This window comes from Panicum virgatum, chromosome 4N (assembly GCF_016808335.1).
Source record: "Panicum virgatum strain AP13 chromosome 4N, P.virgatum_v5, whole genome shotgun sequence".
NCBI classification, from domain to species: domain Eukaryota; kingdom Viridiplantae; phylum Streptophyta; class Magnoliopsida; order Poales; family Poaceae; genus Panicum; species Panicum virgatum.
Genome location: NC_053148.1, coordinates 27,746,657 through 27,767,850, shown reverse-complemented (window position 1 = coordinate 27,767,850; position 21,194 = coordinate 27,746,657). Strand labels below are relative to the sequence as shown.

The following is a 21,194-nucleotide window of genomic DNA, read 5'->3' as shown; positions in this document are numbered from 1 at the left end:
TATGCTAGGATAAAATTTCTTCAAGTACCTCCCGTTGATAGCTCTAGGTAGACGTTCACCTTGCACCGTCTCCATCATATATGAATTACCGGAGATAACCTTGATAATCTTGTAGGGACCCTCCCAACTTGGCGACCATTTTCCAAACTTGTTGCTTTTCATCCCAAGAGGCAAAATTGTCTTCCAAACTAGATCTCCAACCTGAAAAGATTTAAGTTTTACCTTTTTGTTGTAGGCTCTAGCCACCCGAAGCTTGTCCTTCTCAATTTCCTTCAAAGCCTTCAAACGCTTGTCGGTCACCTCATCAATATTATCCATTATCATATCATGATAATCAACAGCAGAGAGGTCATTTTGTTTTGCTAATCTATATGTGTCCAGATTCACCTCAACGGGCAAAACGGCCTCTTGACCATACACAAGCTCAAAAGGAGTAACTTTAGTAGCACCATGTCTAGATATACGATGAGCCCATAATGCTTCGGATAACACTTCATGCCACCTCCTAGGATTCTCTTCTATCTTCTTCTTGACAAGTTTGATCAAAATCTTATTACTAGACTCGGCCTGCCCATTGGCCTGAGCATAGTATGGAGAGGAATTGAGCAATTTAATCTTGTAAGATTCGGCAAAAGCACGCACCTCTTTTGATAAAAATGAAGTACCTTGATCCGTTGTCAAAGTTTGTGGAATGCCGAATCTATGAATAATATGCTCAGTAATAAACTCAATTACCTCTTTATTAGTACTTGAAACAATCGGATAGCATGGTGGGCCAATAAAAACCGGCTCTTCTAAGTAACCACTTCATCTTAGGAGCCGATTGATGAGTACCACAAATACCTTCATGAACCTCACCCATAGCAATCCGGGCCTGATCCGAGTCTAAACATTTGAGGAGCAAATCTTCGGCAGTTCGACGATAAAGTTCATCGTCAATTAAAACATACTTGAAAGCTAAACGCCGAATATTTCTCTCTGCGCCACGACCAGGATCTCTCAAAGACGACATAAGAGGAACCCTCCAATCCTGAGCTTCGGCCGAAACGATTGAATCATCTTTTTTGGCCGAATCAGAATTAACAGCTGCATCACCGGTCAGACCGGTCTCTGGACCGGTCAGACCAGTCTGGGCGGTTAGACCGGTATCGCCGACCGGTCGGACCGGTGTGTCCAGAACCAGAAACTCGGCTTTCGTTTGCATCGACTTGCGAATGTTGAAATATTTTTTCGTAACATTATAATCAGATGCTTGCTGAGCCAGAGCATTTGCCTTTTCATTTTCTTCCCTCGGTATATGTTTAATAATAAATTCATCGAAGGAGGAAATAATATTAAGGCATTTATGAAGATATGCATTTAGAGAACCATTATAACACTGGCATACCTTAGATACCTGCTGCACCACCAGAAGAGAATCTCCAAAGGCTTCAACATGCTTCACGCCTATGGATTGCAAGAATTCCAAGCCAAATAGAAGAGCCTCATATTCAACTTGGTTATTTGTGCACTCTTCTTCCAATCAGTTTAAAAATTCAAAAACAGCACCCTTCGGAGAAATAAGAACAGCACCAATCCCTTGACCATCATCACAAACCGATCCATCAAAGTATAACTTCCATGGTGTGCAAGTAATATAGCCGACTTCTAAATCATGCTTGTCATTAATCCGATGCTCAACAATAAAATCCACTACAATTTGGCCCCTCATAGATTTTAAAGGTTCACAAGCCAAATCATACTCAACCAAAGCTTAAGCCCACTTACCGATTCTACCACTCAAAATCGGTTTCTGTAACATATGTTTGATCACATCGGTCTGACATACTACTACGCAAGTACTAGATAATAGATAATGTCTCAACTTGGTACAAGCATAATAAAGAGACAAACATAACTTCTCAATAAATGTATACCTTGTCTCCGCATCAATAAGTCGTCGGCTTAAATATGTAACAATATATTCCGTCACTTCAGTCTCTTGAGTCAAAACAGCTCCAATAACATTGTCTTCAGCAGCCACATAAAGTCTGAAAGGCACTCCTCTCCTAGGCGCTTTGAGTATGGGTGGTGAAGACAAATAAATCTTGATCTTCTCAAATGTTCTTGCTGTTTTGCCCCCCAAGTAAATTCGGTTTCATCTTTTAACCAAAGAATAGGAGTAAAAGCGTCGATCTTCCCGGACAAATTAGATATAAATCTTCTCAAGAAATTTACCTTGCCCAAGAACTTCTGTAAATCCTTCTTGCATGTTGGGGCTTCAACCTTCTTTATGGCTTCAACTCTCTTAGGATCAATCTCTATTCATTTCTCATGAATAATGAAGCCAAGAAACTTTCCAGCCGATACACCAAAAGCACATTTGAGTGGATTCATTTTCAAACCATACCGGCGCATCCTCTCAATAGCAAGTCTCAAATCAGCTAAATGATGATCTAAACCGGCCGATTTAATGACAATATCATCAATGTACACTTCTAAGATGACACCAATCAAATCATGAAAGATCAAATTCATAGCTCTTTGATAAGTAGCACCCGCATTTTTCAAACCGAAAGTCATAACCACCCACTCAAACAAACCGACAAATCCTGGACATCTAAAGGCCGTTTTAGATATATCTTCTTCGGCCATAAATATTTGATTGTAACCGGAGTTACCATCAAGAAAACTAATGATACAATGTCCGGAAGCCTCATTAATCAACATATCGGCTATAGGCATAGGATATTCATCCTTGGGAGTAGCTTTATTAAGATCTCTAAAATCAATGCATACTCTAATTTTTCCCGAATCCTTTTTCTCAACGGGCACAATATTAGAGATTCAATCAGCATAACGACAAGACCGAATAAATCCAGCATCAAGTAAACGATTAATTTCAGTTTTAATTCGGTCATAAATAATGGGATTGAAACGCCTAACCGGTTGTTTATAAGGTCTAAAACCGGCTTTAATTGGCAAACGATGCTCAACAAGATCACGACTCAAGCCAGGCATTTCATGATATTCCCAAGCAAAACAATCAACATATTCCTTCAATAAATTAACCAAATCGGCTTTATATTCAGCCGATAAGTTTTTGTTTACAAAAGTCAGCCTAGGAATAGTTCCATCACCAATATCTACCTTCTCTAAAGGATAAGCTGATGTAAACCCTTGGCCCAACTTATCTAGATCACCAGAATCTTCAATGGCTTCACACATATCGTTCGTACGCGCCCGATATTGATCTAGCCTCTGCTGCAGCCATTCTGCGTTGGACCGGTCTGACCGGTCGGGGTGTCCGGTATGACCGGTAGGCCCTGTGCGCCGAACGGGACAGGACCGGTCTGACCGGTCGGCACTGGCGGTCTGACCGGTCACCTCTGGAATTTCTATTGTACTCATCTGATTTACATTAAATGATTTAGCCGATTATTCATCGGCTTACATTAAATGATTTAGCCGATTATTCATCGGCTTTAGCACAGCAGAAACAAAGCCATCCTTAGTGCAACTGATCAAATCATAATCGGACAGATCCACGCCCGATAAACACTTGACGTTGTCGTGTGCACTAATTGAATCCGAATCGGCTAAAGCAACAAAGGATGAAGTGTCCCCATGGACAATCTCAACCTCATCGCCGATCCACTGAACAAGAAATTGATGCAAGGTAGAAGGAACACACTGATTTGCACGAATCCAATCCCTCCCAAGAATCAAATTGTAATTACCTTGCACTTCCGCGACGAAGAAAGCTGTAGCAAGCGTCTTACTTCCAATGGTGAGCTCCATGGAAGCAACTCCTTTGGCGCTAAGGGGCTCACTCCCTCCAACACCACTGACGGTCATGTTCGTCTTGATCAGGTCTTCGTCTTGGCCACCGAGCTTCTTGTATAGCGAGTAGGGCATAAGATTTACAATGGCCCCACCATCTATTAGCATGTGAGTCACCGGCTTCCCGTTGATGTGTCCCCTCATATAAAGAGCCTTCAAATGATTGTCCTTTTCGCTTGGCTTCTAGAACACAGCTTCACGTGGCCCGAATGGAAGATGAGCCAAATCCTCCTCCGGAACCACGAAGTAATCCGAAGATAAGTGCACCACATTGATCTCCATATTGGTGCGCTCTGGAGACACTTTGTAGTCTACCAATTCCTCGTCTTCAGTTGTCGGAGGAACTATTGGGGCTTCATCAACAGAAGGAACTGAAACGGGCGGCACCGATTCGGCTGTTGCCTCTGCACTGGGCTCGACCGGTCTGACCGGTTGGTCAGAGCGGTCTGACCGGCCTTCATGACCGGTCTGACCGGTCGGCTGTGGCGGTCCGACCGGTCTGTCTGGCTGGTCAGCTACCTTAGCTTTCCATACCTTGCTTTGAGGGAACATAGGCCTATATCTGTTGAATTCTTCATCCCTCATCTTCTCCTTCTCATGTTCCTTCTTTTCTTTGTTGCGGAGGCGCTGCAATTTCCTTTTTTGAGTATGAGTTAATCCCGAAGGGCACCATCTAGGCTGATGGTACTTGTCCGCTATGCTTTTGCTGCTACCAGCCTCATGATCATTGGCCATGACCGGCTTTTGCGAAGGAACGTCAACCGATGCATCTATATCCATCGGTTTCTTGCCCGTATCTCTTATGGGCACTTCGATTTCACCGATTTGAATAACATCGGCTTTGAGCTTTTCTGAATCAACCACGGTCTTCTGCTCCCCTCTCCTTTCTTTGACGCGATACTCAAACCTTGGAACAGGAGCTGGACCCGGCTTCTGATGAGACCGGTCTGACCGGTCAGTGTGTACCAGTCTGACCGGTGCAACCTGCTGCCCTGGACCAGATTGGTGTGGTCCCAATCGGTCATGCACTGGCATCCTGGAGCTTTCCCCTTGATAATGTGGAGGATAAGGCATCGGGAAACACTGCATCCATATCCCCCCATGCTCGCATGCCGGATTTGTTGCATTTGAAGCCGGTGGCATCCACGGCATGGTAGCATACATCTTCTGAGGAGGATATAACGTGACAACATCACATCTGCGCCTGCTGGATTCCCTCCTTGGGGACGCTGGACGATCTTGACGCGGCAGTGAACGCGGTCTCTTTTTTAACGGCCGATCGTTTTGAACAGCCTTTGTATACTTGTTCAACAACTGGTTGAAGGTGGGCTTTTGATTAGCAGTTCTTCCCTGCACCTTCACTTCATTGGTCTTCCAAGTACCCACTTTCGGATGTTTCGGCTTGAAGGTCCGGGGACGGTCACCAGGGCGGTCTGACTGGTTGAAAGAACCGGTCTGACCGGTCGGACCGGTCTGACCGGTAGTAGACACCGGTCTGACCGGTCGTGCCTGATCAGCAGACCGATTTTCTAGTGGAGAGCTTCCTTGCCCCCCGAGTCTGGGATTCTTGACAATGATCTTCAGAGTACTCTTCCCATCATCAGTTTTTTCTTTGATAACTTCTCGGGCAAGGATCTAGTCACTTGTGTTCATCGGTCTTGGATCACCGATGACAACATGCTTTCCCTTGGCTCATTCGGCTTGTTCCGGCCGAATGAGCACCTTTGGATTGTTCAATTCCAGCGTATGAACAAGGAAAGGAGCTTTGTCAATCTGTATCTCAGAAAGTACCAATCGTCCTTCATTAATGGCCGATTGTACATGTCGACGAAAAATATTACAATCATTAGTAGCATGAGATGTAGAGTTATGCCACTTACAATATGCATGTCGTTTAAGCTCGTCGGGAGATGGAATAGCATGCGATAATCGGATGTTACCATTCTTAAGCAATTCATCAAAAATCCGATCACATTTAGAAACATCAAAAGTAAACTTCGGCTCCTCCTGCCGATTCTTTTGAATCGGCTTGAGAGACGGAACCGAACCGGGTTTGGCCTTTGACGGCCAAACAAATTCGGCGGCATATACTTCCTTACTATCATCGTCCGAACCATCCGAATCATGATCAAGAATGTGTGTGTTGGACCGATGAGGCTTGAAAGTATCTTTGGCATTTTTAAGTTTAAATTCTAAACCCATGACTTTGACTTGCAAGAAATTCACGGTATGATATTCAAAGCCCTCAAGTTTCTCTTTCAAATAAGAACGTAAACCATTAAATGCCAAATCCGCCAAATCTTTTTCGGAAATTGTCAAACTAAAACATCGATTTTTAATCTCTTTAAATCTTTTGAAATAATCCGAAGAAGACTCATCACGTCCTTGCCTAATCGATGTTAAATCCAACAATTTCGCTTCGGTTTCCCCACTAAAGAAGTGATCATGAAATTTACGCTCCAATTGAGCCCAATTGCGAATAGAGTTAGGAGCAATTGAAGAAAACCAAGAGAAAGTTGTTCCAGTCAAAGATAAAGAAAATAAACGCACACGTAAAGCATCATTAAAACCAGCTTCCCCTAACTGCAATACATATTGACTAACGTGTTCCCAAGTTGTACGAGAATCATCACCATTAAATTTAGTAAACTCAGGAATACGCCAACCAGCAGGAAAAGGAGTGAAATCAAACTCAACAGGATAAGGTTTTTGATATAAACGTGTAGTACCCATATCCACCCCAAGCTTATTCTTAATCGCATTTGCCAGATCCTCTTTGAACTTAAGAAGATCGGCTTGATAGTGCTGGCTAGTATAGAACTCAGAAAACCGATATGCATTAGGATTTCCATGTGCCATCATCTGTAACGAAGTTGGGATCGGTCCTTGATTAGGTCCAGATCCCTGTCATCCTCCCGCTACAGCAGTAGTGCGAGGCGGTGTATAAAGTGACAATTCATTAGTTCGGCTAGGGGCAGCCGAACCTGGGATTGTCTCGAGAGGCGTCGGCGACGGCACTGAGTAACTGGTCTGACCGGTCTGGTAACCGGTTTGACCGGTCGTACCAGTCTGACCGGTCTGTGGGACCGGTCTAACCGGTGCTGTGTGCACAGTCGATGGTGGCGGGGTTTGCCCTGAAAACGAGTTCGGCGGCATACCATAAAGTGGTTCAGATGTGAACTCAGGGGTAGCCGAACTCGGATCTAATGAGTTAGGATCTGACATAGGTTGTTTACCTTTAAGTGCATCAACATCACTACTCAATTTAACTAACATGTCACCTGTGGCAGCTTGTGCAGCAATAATCTTCTGATCCATTAAAGATGACATCCTATTGAACATATCAGATGGAGGAAGGCTTACATTGGGGATCTCTTCAATCTTATCCTGGTTAAGCTTGAGAGACGGCAGCACAAACTCCTCCACCCATTTGACGAGGCCACCACGATCCTTCTTGAAGCCCTTCAAGAATTGTGCCTTGACGTGCTCCTCCACAAGAAGGTAGGCCTTGCGTTCCTCCTCGGTGAGCTCCTCCATGGTAGCTGTGATGATGTTCTCCTTGTTGATTCCTGAAGAGCCCATCTTCTTCAAGGAGTAGATCAGATCGGTTTTAAAACCAGATTAATCTTTCCCCAGTGGAGTCGACAAAAAGTGTGTTGACACTAATTTGCGCCAACACACTCGAAAACGCTAGAACGCGCAGCAAAATCGTCAAAACGATCAACACCAGCAGCCTCCCTGCGCCGACCGGTTAGACCGGTATAGCGGACCGGTCAGACCGGTACTCCAGGAAGACGGCGAAGACCAAGAACCAGGAGGCCTATATCTGTTGAATTCTTCATCCCTCATCTTCTCCTTCTCATGTTCCTTCTTTTCTTTGTTGCGGAGGCGCTGCAATTTCCTTTTTTGAGTATGAGTTAATCCCGAAGGGCACCATCTAGGCTGATGGTACTTGTCCGCTATGCTTTTGCTGCTACCAGCCTCATGATCATTGGCCATGACCGGCTTTTGCGAAGGAACGTCAACTGATGCATCTATATCCATCGGTTTCTTGCCCGTATCTCTTATGGGCACTTCGATTTCACCGATTTGAATAACATCGGCTTTGAGCTTTTCTGAATCAACCACGGTCTTCTGCTCCCCTCTCCTTTCTTTGACGCGATACTCAAACCTTGGAACAGGAGCTTGACCCGGCTTCTGATGAGACCGGTCTGACCGGTCAGTGTGTACCAGTCTGACCGGTGCAACCTGCTACCCTGGACCGGATTGGCGTGGTCCCAATCGGTCATGCACTGGCATCTTGGAGCTTTCCCCTTGATAATGTGGAGGATAAGGCATCGGGAAACACTGCATCCATATCCCCCCATGCTCCCATGCCGGATTTGTTGCATTTGAAGCGGTGGCATCCACGGCATGGTAGCATACATCTTCTGAGGAGGATATAACGTGACAACATGACCTCTGCGCCTGCTGGATTCCCTCCTTGGGGACGCTGGACGATCTTGACGCGGCGGTGAACGCGGTCTCTTTTTTAACGGCCGATCGTTTTGAACGGCCTTTGTATACTTGTTCAACAACTGGTTGAAGGTGGGCTTTTGATTAGCAGTTCTTCCCTGCACCTTCACTTCATTGGTCTTCCAAGTACCCACTTCCAGATGTTTTGGCTTGAAGGTCCGGGGACGGTCACCAGGGCGGTCTGACCGGTTGAAAGAACCGGTCGGACCGGTCTGACCGGTAGTAGACACCGGTCTGACCGATCGTGCCTGATCAGCAGACCGATTTTCTGGTGGAGAGCTTCCTTGCCCCCCGAGTCTAGGATTCTTGACAATGATCTTCAGAGTACTCTTCCCATCATCAGTTTTTTCTTTGATAACTTCTCGGGCAAGGATCTTGTCACTTGTGTTCATCGGTCTTGGATCACCGATGACAACATGCTTTCCCTTGGCTCATTCGGCTTGTTCCGGCCGAATGAGCACCTTTGGATTGTTCAATTCCAGCATATGAACAGGGAAAGGAGCTTTGTCAATCTGCATCTCAGAAAGTACCAATCGTCCTTCATTAATGGCCGATTGTACCTGTCGACGAAAAACATTACAATCATTAGTAGCATGAGATGTAGAGTTATGCCACTTACAATATGCATGTCGTTTAAGCTCGTCGGGAGATGGAATAGCATGCGATAATCGGATGTTACCATTCTTAAGCAATTCATCAAAAATCCGATCACATTTAGAAACATCAAAAGTAAACTTCGGCTCCTCCTGCCGATTCTTTTGAATCGGCTTGAGAGACGGAACCGAACCGGGTTTGGCCTTTGACGGCCAAACAAATTCGGCGGCATATACTTCCTTACTATCATCGTCCGAACCATCCGAATCATGATCAAGAATGTGTGTGTTGGACCGATGAGGCTTGAAAGTATCTTTGGCATTTTTAAGTTTAAATTCTAAACCCATGACTTTGACTTGCAAGAAATTCACAGTATGATATTCAAAGCCCTCAAGTTTCTCTTTCAAATAAGAACGTAAACCATTAAATGCCAAATCCGCCAAATCTTTTTCGGAAATTATCAAACTAAAACATCGATTTTTAATCTCTTTAAATCTTTTGAAATAATCCGAAGAAGACTCATCACGTCCTTGCCTAATCGATGTTAAATCCAACAATTTCGCTTCGGTTTCCCCACTAAAGAAGTGATCATGAAATTTACGCTCCAATTGAGCCCAATTGCGAATAGAGTTAGGAGCAATTGAAGAAAACCAAGAGAAAGCTGTTCCAGTCAAAGATAAAGAAAATAAACGCACACGTAAAGCATCATTAAAACCAGCTTCCCCTAACTGCAATACATATTGACTAACGTGTTCCCAAGTTGTACGAGAATCATCACCATTAAATTTAGTAAACTCAGGAATACGCCAACCAGCAGGAAAAGGAGTGAAATCAAACTCAACGGGATAAGGTTTTTGATATAAACATGTAGTACCCATATCCACCCCAAGCTTATTCTTAATCGCATTTGCCAGATCCTCTTTGAACTTAAGAAGATCGGCTTGATAGTGCTGGCTGGTATAGAACTCAGAAAACCGATGTGCATTAGGATTTCCATGCGCCATCGTCTGTAACGAAGTTGGGATCGGTCCTTGATTAGGTCCAGATCCCTGTGATCCTCCCGCTACAGCAGTAGTGCGGGGCGGTGTATAAAGTGACAATTCATTAGTTCGGCTAGGGGCAGCCGAACCTGGGATTGTCTCGAGAGGCGTCGGCGATGGCACTGAGTAACTGGTCTGACCGGTCTGGTAACCGGTGTGACCGGTCGTACCGGTCTGACCGGTCTGTGGGACCGGTCCAACCGGTGTTGTGTGCACAGTCGATGGTGGCGGGGTTTGCCCTGAAAACGAGTTTGGCGGCATACCATAAAGTGGTTCAGATGTGAACTCAGGGGTAGCCGAACTCGGATCTAATGAGTTAGGATCTGACATAGGTTGTTTACCTTTAAGTGCATCAACATCACTACTCAATTTAACTAACATGTCACTTGTGGCAGCTTGTGCAGCAATAATCTTCTGATCCATTAAAGATGATATCCTATCGAACATTTCAGATGGAGGAAGGCTTACATTGGGGATCTCTTATCTTATCCTGGTTAAGCTTGAGGGACGGCAGCGCAAACTCCTCCACCCTTTTGACGAGGCCACCACGATCCTTCTTGAAGCCCTTCAAGAATTGTGCCTTGACGTGCTCCTCCACAAGAAGGTAGGCCTTGCGTTCCTCCTCGGTGAGCTCCTCCATGGTAGCTGTGATGATGTTCTCCTTGTTGATTCCTGAAGAGCCCATCTTCTTCAAGGAGTAGATCAGATCGGTTTTAAAACCAGATTAATCTTTCCCCAGTGGAGTCGACAAAAAGTGTGTTGACACTAATTTGCGCCAACACACTCGAAAACGCTAGAACGCGCAGCAAAATCGTCAAAACGATCAACACCAGCAGCCTCCCTGCGCCGACCGGTTAGACCGGTATAGCGGACCGGTCAGACCGGTACTCCAGGAAGACGGCGAAGACCAAGAACCAGGAGGCCTATATCTGTTGAATTCTTCATCCCTCATCTTCTCCTTCTCATGTTCCTTCTTTTCTTTGTTGCGGAGGCGCTGCAATTTCCTTTTTTGAGTATGAGTTAATCCCGAAGGGCACCATCTAGGCTGATGGTACTTGTCCGCTATGCTTTTGCTGCTACCAGCCTCATGATCATTGGCCATGACCGGCTTTTGCGAAGGAACGTCAACTGATGCATCTATATCCATCGGTTTCTTGCCCGTATCTCTTATGGGCACTTCGATTTCACCGATTTGAATAACATCGGCTTTGAGCTTTTCTGAATCAACCACGGTCTTCTGCTCCCCTCTCCTTTCTTTGACGCGATACTCAAACCTTGGAACAGGAGCTTGACCCGGCTTCTGATGAGACCGGTCTGACCGGTCAGTGTGTACCAGTCTGACCGGTGCAACCTGCTACCCTGGACCGGATTGGCGTGGTCCCAATCGGTCATGCACTGGCATCTTGGAGCTTTCCCCTTGATAATGTGGAGGATAAGGCATCGGGAAACACTGCATCCATATCCCCCCATGCTCCCATGCCGGATTTGTTGCATTTGAAGCGGTGGCATCCACGGCATGGTAGCATACATCTTCTGAGGAGGATATAACGTGACAACATGACCTCTGCGCCTGCTGGATTCCCTCCTTGGGGACGCTGGACGATCTTGACGCGGCGGTGAACGCGGTCTCTTTTTTAACGGCCGATCGTTTTGAACGGCCTTTGTATACTTGTTCAACAACTGGTTGAAGGTGGGCTTTTGATTAGCAGTTCTTCCCTGCACCTTCACTTCATTGGTCTTCCAAGTACCCACTTCCAGATGTTTTGGCTTGAAGGTCCGGGGACGGTCACCAGGGCGGTCTGACCGGTTGAAAGAACCGGTCGGACCGGTCTGACCGGTAGTAGACACCGGTCTGACCGATCGTGCCTGATCAGCAGACCGATTTTCTGGTGGAGAGCTTCCTTGCCCCCCGAGTCTAGGATTCTTGACAATGATCTTCAGAGTACTCTTCCCATCATCAGTTTTTTCTTTGATAACTTCTCGGGCAAGGATCTTGTCACTTGTGTTCATCGGTCTTGGATCACCGATGACAACATGCTTTCCCTTGGCTCATTCGGCTTGTTCCGGCCGAATGAGCACCTTTGGATTGTTCAATTCCAGCGTATGAACAGGGAAAGGAGCTTTGTCAATCTGCATCTCAGAAAGTACCAATCGTCCTTCATTAATGGCCGATTGTACCTGTCGACGAAAAACATTACAATCATTAGTAGCATGAGATGTAGAGTTATGCCACTTACAATATGCATGTCGTTTAAGCTCGTCGGGAGATGGAATAGCATGCGATAATCGGATGTTACCATTCTTAAGCAATTCATCAAAAATCCGATCACATTTAGAAACATCAAAAGTAAACTTCGGCTCCTCCTGCCGATTCTTTTGAATCGGCTTGAGAGACGGAACCGAACCGGGTTTGGCCTTTGACGGCCAAACAAATTCGGCGGCATATACTTCCTTACTATCATCGTCCGAACCATCCGAATCATGATCAAGAATGTGTGTGTTGGACCGATGAGGCTTGAAAGTATCTTTGGCATTTTTAAGTTTAAATTCTAAACCCATGACTTTGACTTGCAAGAAATTCACAGTATGATATTCAAAGCCCTCAAGTTTCTCTTTCAAATAAGAACGTAAACCATTAAATGCCAAATCCGCCAAATCTTTTTCGGAAATTATCAAACTAAAACATCGATTTTTAATCTCTTTAAATCTTTTGAAATAATCCGAAGAAGACTCATCACGTCCTTGCCTAATCGATGTTAAATCCAACAATTTCGCTTCGGTTTCCCCACTAAAGAAGTGATCATGAAATTTACGCTCCAATTGAGCCCAATTGCGAATAGAGTTAGGAGCAATTGAAGAAAACCAAGAGAAAGCTGTTCCAGTCAAAGATAAAGAAAATAAACGCACACGTAAAGCATCATTAAAACCAGCTTCCCCTAACTGCAATACATATTGACTAACGTGTTCCCAAGTTGTACGAGAATCATCACCATTAAATTTAGTAAACTCAGGAATACGCCAACCAGCAGGAAAAGGAGTGAAATCAAACTCAACGGGATAAGGTTTTTGATATAAACATGTAGTACCCATATCCACCCCAAGCTTATTCTTAATCGCATTTGCCAGATCCTCTTTGAACTTAAGAAGATCGGCTTGATAGTGCTGGCTGGTATAGAACTCAGAAAACCGATGTGCATTAGGATTTCCATGCGCCATCGTCTGTAACGAAGTTGGGATCGGTCCTTGATTAGGTCCAGATCCCTGTGATCCTCCCGCTACAGCAGTAGTGCGGGGCGGTGTATAAAGTGACAATTCATTAGTTCGGCTAGGGGCAGCCGAACCTGGGATTGTCTCGAGAGGCGTCGGCGATGGCACTGAGTAACTGGTCTGACCGGTCTGGTAACCGGTGTGACCGGTCGTACCGGTCTGACCGGTCTGTGGGACCGGTCCAACCGGTGTTGTGTGCACAGTCGATGGTGGCGGGGTTTGCCCTGAAAACGAGTTTGGCGGCATACCATAAAGTGGTTCAGATGTGAACTCAGGGGTAGCCGAACTCGGATCTAATGAGTTAGGATCTGACATAGGTTGTTTACCTTTAAGTGCATCAACATCACTACTCAATTTAACTAACATGTCACTTGTGGCAGCTTGTGCAGCAATAATCTTCTGATCCATTAAAGATGATATCCTATCGAACATTTCAGATGGAGGAAGGCTTACATTGGGGATCTCTTATCTTATCCTGGTTAAGCTTGAGGGACGGCAGCACAAACTCCTCCACCCTTTTGACGAGGCCACCACGATCCTTCTTGAAGCCCTTCAAGAATTGTGCCTTGACGTGCTCCTCCACAAGAAGGTAGGCCTTGCGTTCCTCCTCGGTGAGCTCCTCCATGGTAGCTGTGATGATGTTCTCCTTGTTGATTCCTGAAGAGCCCATCTTCTTCAAGGAGTAGATCAGATCGGTTTTAAAACCAGATTAATCTTTCCCCAGCGGAGTCGACAAAAAGTGTGTTGACACTAATTTGCGCCAACACACTCGAAAACGCTAGAACGCGCAGCAAAATCGTCAAAACGATCAACACCAGCAGCCTCCCTGCGCCGACCGGTTAGACCGGTATAGCGGACCGGTCAGACCGGTACTCCAGGAAGACGGCGAAGACCTAGAACCAAGAGCTCGGGAGGGACCCGTCGGAGCTAATGGAGCTAGGGTTGCTCTGAGGTCGGCAGGCCACTCAGAACGCCATCGAACGCCGTGGAGACGAGCGAAGAACAGCAGATGGGGTTGGAAAAGTTAGGGTTTAGAGGTAAAAAGTAAAGGATAAATGTGTGAATCGATTGGGATTAACCTCAATCGGCCTTAGCCTTTATATTTATAGGCCGGGGAAGACGTACCCCTTCACGAGTAGGATTACATGAGGACTCTTTAAAAAAACCTAAATCTACTCGGACTGTACAGACCTGACCGGTCTGACCGGTCGGCCTCAGCATATGCCAAATTTGGCTGTCAACATAATGTAATTTATGTGTGCTAGGCTATAGATATGACCTGGTATGTGACCTATACTAATAAATGAATGCTGTGCTACCTTTAAATAAATATTTTATGAGCTCTTAAAACCTGTTATGTGATCTATCCTAGAAATGGTGCGAAATAAAAAAGACTATCCTCGTAAGTATTGTGCTACCTTGAAATATTCTTATATGAGCTTTCAAAAGTAATGTCATGATATGCTTTACCGAGTGCTTTTTCCCTCTGTGAAGGTCTTTTTTAATAAAAATTAGTGTATAAAAAAGGACATTACTAATGAAAGTCCTAATGCTGGAGGGCAAATGAAGAAGGACAACATTTTCAAGTTTTTTTTTCAAAAACAAAATTCTTATTTTGAAAGCATGTACTACTAATTTGGAGAACCGGTGCCACCTTTCGTTGCTCGAATCCTGGAAGCCAACCCCTTCCGGAAGCTGGCAGATGAGGCGCACGCAACAGTGTTTCTTCGGATCGATTCAGGGCCAGATCATGTCTGCATTGCAAATTATTGACATAAGACAGCACGAGTTCTCCTGATAGCGGTCGCGGCCAATTTTTTTTCAAGAAAATTAAGGAGAAAGAGACGCATGGAGATAAGAGAAAGAAGATTTTTTTTAGAAAAAGGGGACAAGAGAAAGAAAAAAAAGAGAGAATGAAACGGGTAATTTTAGCCTCCAGTCGGTGGCCCGGCTCGCGGTGACAATATAAGTTCACTCTAAGGAAGAAAAAAAAGAATAAACTTCGCAATGCTTCTCTCTGACGGAGAGACAACACTAGTCCATCTCCTTGGGGTCGCCGCCACGAAGACTATTTTGTAGGATTGAGGTCGGGGAAAAAACTATTTTGTAGCTGCTAATTTTCAGTCAGCTCTCAGTTAATGAAATTTATTTCCAACTCAAAAAACAAATTTGCCAACACAAAACGACTTATCTCGTATAGACCATGAGGTTACAATTTTTATCCCACATATATCATGGTCGAACAGTCAAACATCTAAAAAAACAAAATTGCATTTGTCCTTTCTTTCTCCTCTCCACCACCATGCGAGATGTGTCTCCCAGTCACCTTGAACAGCACCGCGCCACCTTGGCTGCCATGGGCCGGCCAGTGGGCAAGCTTAGGCCACCACGCACTCCGAGTCCCCCGACCGCGAAGCGCCGCGGCGTTCTCCCTCGGCCCGCCGGCCGCGCGCGGAGGGCGCGGCGGAGCCCCCTCGCCGCGCCTCCCTGCCGCTGCAGCTATTCCTCGCCGCGCCACCGGGAGAGCGCCGCCTCTGGAGCCCGCGAGCCTTGCCCGGGTCCCGGACCTCCTCCTCGCGGCCTTTCTCCCCTGCCTTCCAGATCCGGCGCGCGACCGTGCGGAGCAGGCGGCCGAGCTCTACGGCGCACGGCCGGAGTGTCCACCCCCTCTCCCCCTTCCTGCTCGATTGACTCTGGGGACCTCGAGCTCGCCTCCTCCCTCCACGCCGCCTCCGTTCGCCTCGAGCTCGGCACGGTCCTCTCTCTGTCTCGCCGGTCTTCCTCCTTGCCGGCCGCCTCCGGTGGCCGGTCCGCTCGCCCCGCGCCGCCGTCCAGGCGGTTGGGATGCCGCCCATCCGTGCGGGCCCCACGCCACGTCCGCGCGTCGCGGACGTTCGCTACTGCGCCATATTTGCCGTGCCAGAGCAGCCCCGGTATTTTACCGTCCGGTTTACCGGACGACGCTGCAGCACATTTTGCCCCATATTGGTACTGCAGGGCGGGATAGTGGATGCTATCACGTACCCACTGCAGACAGCCTTAGGCCACCACGCGCTCGCCTCGCTCGTCTTTCCGCTGTCCCCGCGCTGGTAGCCTTGACCTGTCGCGCTCATGTCGCGCTCACTCGCCTCCACAGGTAGCCCCACGTGTTCGCCGAGCCATCGTACCCCGCGCTCGCCGAACCGACTGCCTACACCGACAGCCTCGTCGAGCGCACTCTGCCTTGTCCGACGTGACGGCCGGTGGAGATCTTTTGCCAGAACAGAACTTAATTGACGATACAATGAAGCTTGGTGTGTTTGGAGATCTTTTTGCCGAGGCAGAACTGGATGAGATCTTTTTGAGAGGAATATCTGATCGAACAAAACCAAATGTGTCCCTAAGCAACCGAATGTATTGAACCAATCCGGCGAGAAAATTGAAGATTCTGTAAGGTGTGATTAGTGCGTCCCTGCTATGTAAGACAATCAAAGGGATTAAATCTGTTGTGTAAGTCACCGGTTCTTTTGATAAATTAGCTTCTTAAAGCTATCGAGGACTCGTATCAGGTTGCACGTTCTTGATTTATGAGTAGAAAGAATAATTTATTCTCATCGTGTAATGTTGGCCGTGGATCAGGTGAGTAGGTGGGCAGTGGGTATGTTTGATCAGTGGGTATTTTTTAGAGGAATATCTGATCGATAAGAGAGGGGCTAGGGAAAAGCGAAGAGCGGAGTGGAGTTGACTGACCGTGACCAAGAAACAAGACCTGGCCTGGCGTGCGGGCTCCCCATCCAAGTCAGTCAGTCTCCAAACAACGCGTCCGCGGCACCACGAACCTTCCCGGAGAAGGCCCACTCGTCAGTCCCACCGCAACAAACAGGTCCTTCCCAATCCCCTCTCCTCCTGCTCTTCTGCTTCTTCTATCGCCGCCACGAAGACTGACTGCCGCTGCCGGCGGTTTACTTCCTCCGCGACCGCGACTTGCGGTCACCACGAGACGGAACTCCACTTGGGCAAGACCGCAACCCTTGTGGCCGTTCCCTCCCCCAAGCGCTTGCCATGAGGCCGCGGTTAAAAGGTAATTTAACTGCCGCCTTCCATCTTCTTCGATTCTTATAATAGAAATCGTTCATTTGGTTAATCACTTCTACTAGGGGAGGGTTCGAATCACTTCTAGTCACTTTCTTAGTCACTTTCTTCGCCGCCGTTACCGTCTCTCCTGCCTGCGCGCATCAGCCGTCGCGGGAGGAGGGCCAGGAGCAGATCCGCTCGAGGCTGCTGATCGTCTGGCGCGCCATTTGGGAGAATGGCGGGAGGAGGGCCAGGTGCGGGAGGGACATCGAGCGCGCGGGAGGAGGCGAAGCGCGGGAACGGGAAGACGACCGCGGGAAAGGAGGAAAAAGCGCGCGGAGAGGAGGGATGGCGTGCGGCGCGGCATCGCCAGAATTGGCGTGCAAGGGGGAGCGGATGGCAACCGAGATTATCGGAGGAGGAAGATGGTGGATCCGGATTTTACAAGTTTTCTATATTTCACGAGAGCTGTTGGAGATGCTCTAAGCCCTGCGCATAGCAGTTACATTTGAGCACACGGGGATTCAGCCTCCTAGTTCACTTGCACCCCTGCGAATAGTGTAATTTGGGCTTCTCTGCAATTCTGATCTGTGATTTTTACCTCCAGTACATACTGCTAATCATGCTTCCTATTTTAATTTCAGGTATATCAGGATGGTCTCGGTGGAGGAAGTGGCGGCAGCTGGAAGGGCACAGCCCCGTTTTGGCAACATCTTGCAGTTCAGCTCGGTACTCCACGAAACCAATCCTTCCCTATCGCAAGGAGTACTCAAAGGTGCCTCCTTGGCTCACTGTAAGGGCTGCAGGCGGATGCCAATAACTTCATGACAAATTATGATGAAAAGAAGCATAAGGGCTTGTTTGAGAAGAAAATCAGATGGTTTCTGGCATCGAGGTTAATCCTGTCAACCAAGGAGATAAGCCACCCATCCATAAGGGGGCTTCATACTGAGACTGAACTGCGTATTGGTCACAGCCCAGCTTATCTGACTTCTCGTACTCTGATGAAGTGTCTGGTTAGAGTGCGGGAGGACCTGTGGTCTGTGGATTCTCATCCTGAAAGCTCTTGTTGATGCTAGAATTGTGGTTTTTTATGACTTTGACAGCAAGAATAGAACTAGCTTTAGCGATCGCACACCACTACAGATTTCCTATTCTGATTTGGGTCTGATTCTTCATCCTCAAATTGGAACCTCAGATTGTGATACATTCAAAGCTGAAACTGATGCATCTTTTTACGAGAAGGCGGTGACCCTACCCTGTGGCACCAAGGTGAAAATGTCATTTGCCACAGCTGCCTCGATCATTTGGAATGCTGGGAACATGATTGATTCTCAGGTAGCATCTGAGTTTCCATGCATTGACTCTGAACGTGCAGAATTAATTGGGATCTGGAGTGTACTTAAGCGTGGAAAGGAGCTTCCAGTCGATATTGAGAAGATTGACGTGGTCACCGACAACTTTTCTAACTATCAGGTATTGATTGGGAAAAAAGATATTTCTATATGTAAGCATGCCGATGTGGTGATGGCCATACTTGAGGCTGCCAAGAAGTACAGTCTGCCGATTCAGATGTGAGTCTAGGGAATCACTTGGTTTCGTTGATGGCTTAGCGAAGCATGCAAAGGATCATGGCTTGCTTAATCCAGTGGTCTTGAAAGCTATTTTGGAGAACGCTGGACCATCACGTCTTTGGGGCATGCCTACCATTCGGCTAAAGCAAGAGGAGACATACATCAAAGGCAAACTATGTATGCATCCTGATATTTGTTTCTTTTTTCTTCAGATTATTGCAGAACTGCAGTACATGCGGGGATGAGCGAAAAAAAAATGATTGGTTTGACTAATGCTTTTTTTGTTGTTTATGTAGGCAAAAAGGAAAAGGCTAAGGCATTTGACCCAGTGCTGTTTTCCTCAACACAGTACTATGTGACTGTTCCAGAACCCAAATTCAAGTTTGAAGCTCTGGAAGGATTAATTTCAGTTCTGGACCCAAAACGTGTCGTTATTCTTGCTGACTCAGATGAAGCTGCTCACCAAGTTGTATCAGGATTAGAGTGGAGCTACGACTCTCGTTTAGTTTACTGCAAGCAGAACAAATCGCACAGCTTGATGAGATCACTGCTTGTTCTGATGTAAGGCATCCTGGAGGGAGTCAAACAGTTGTCTTGATTAGGGGGAGTAACATCCCAAAATTCCCTTCAGGAAAAATGCTTTTGGTGCTGTTTGATACCCCCCCCCAAAATCCAATACAGTATGCCCCTGGTCAGGACACTTCTGAAGTGATTTCTGTTAGTCTTGTTCTACCTGAGGAGAAAGATGGCCTACCCCATTCTGCAAAGGAGGCTAATCCGTTCATGTATGTATTTTTCAAAGGTGAGTTAGCTATTATGGATCATGACAGTTGTTGTTACTTTTGCTTTACTCAATCTCCTTGATGTTCTGCTGTTGCAATATTGTGTTAAAATAGAGACAATTTATACTGGTGAAAGAACACCTGAAATAATAAAAAAAAACATCACGAAATTAAACATGTTGCCTGTAAGCCTTTTAGCTCTGTTTTATTTCTGCATGCAGCTCCATATCCCTTAAAAGCTTTTGTCTCCACTATATAAACTGTCGGGTACGTTCAGTCATCCAATGCTTTGGGTAAATATTGAGCTCTGTATTTGATACTGCAATGCTGCCTAAAATCTGAAGAATTGATACGTTTTGTCTAAAATTTAGCATCTGCATTTAACTATATTGCACAACTTTGATCTTTCTAAGGAGATTATGTTTCTGTTAACAGTGTATGTCATAGGCACTCTACATTGGTATTCAAGTTCAGTGTCAGTTGCGATGATGCTTTGTGGAACTTTTTTTTATTGTAGTTCTGTTAGACCTGCTTTTGTCCCATTTGTTCAAAACGAGTAGCAGCATGTGTCGATCTTTATGGCTTTCATGAAATTCGTCTGTGGGCAATGTATCTTTCTGGTCTGTGGCAACTCCCAGGCATCAAACAAGTTTATCTTTACATCTTTTTAATACAGTGTTATGTGCAATGTCTATGATGGTTTAAATTTAATCTATTTTACAGAAAAAAAATTCAACAAGGAAAACAAGCAAGCTGACAATGAGAAGAGCAAGACTGGAGAAAAAGGAGAAATTGACAATCAGGAGAGCAAGGCTGGAGGGAAAGAGGAAGCTGACAAAAGGGAAACGAAGGTTGGAAAGAAAGAAGAAGTTGACAATGAGGGCAACAAGGCTGGAGGGAAAGAGGAAATGAAGTCTGGAGAGGACTGAGCATGATCCAAGGCAAGATTAGGAAAGCGGCTCTTTTTGAAGTGCAATTGCAATAGCCTGTAGGTTGATGTAGTCTGAGGAAGTGGAGTTCTTCAATCTTTATGAGATTCCATTTAAAATGGGTTCTTTGCTCATTCATCTTCTAACAATGTAATTGGCATAATTTCTGGAGCACTTGACGATAACAATGCTTACATGACTACTATATGATGTACCAATTGCACCGATACCCTGCTGTAATTTATTTGGTCACAACCTTTTCTCAAAATGAAATCACAAGCTTACTGTACCACCCATTACAATTTCTTATATACAGTTTCCAATAACAATGACCCTCCCTTTTATCTGCACCTATTGGTAGTAATATGCTGATTGTTGCCAATGATGCCTCACATGTTAGCAACCCAATTTGTCAAACACTCTGCTTTAATTTATTTGTTCATAATTGTTTGCCAAAAAATGAAATTACCAACCTATTTGTTACTGTTTTCTCCCTGCTGCTGTACTACTGACAACTACAAAACATTCACCACGCAGGACACTCCCATTTGCACTATCCCGAGGTTGTCGATGAAGCCTCACATCCTAGAAAGCCAAGACCTACAAGTCCTGCATCTG

The 21,194-nt window shown here is 46.0% G+C and overlaps 1 pseudogene; it reads left to right on the top strand.

The window, feature by feature from the left end:
- Positions 1 to 17,079: 17,079 nt before the first annotated feature.
- Positions 17,080 to 20,865, top strand: LOC120669264 (annotated as a pseudogene).
- Positions 20,866 to 21,194: the final 329 nt, after the last annotated feature.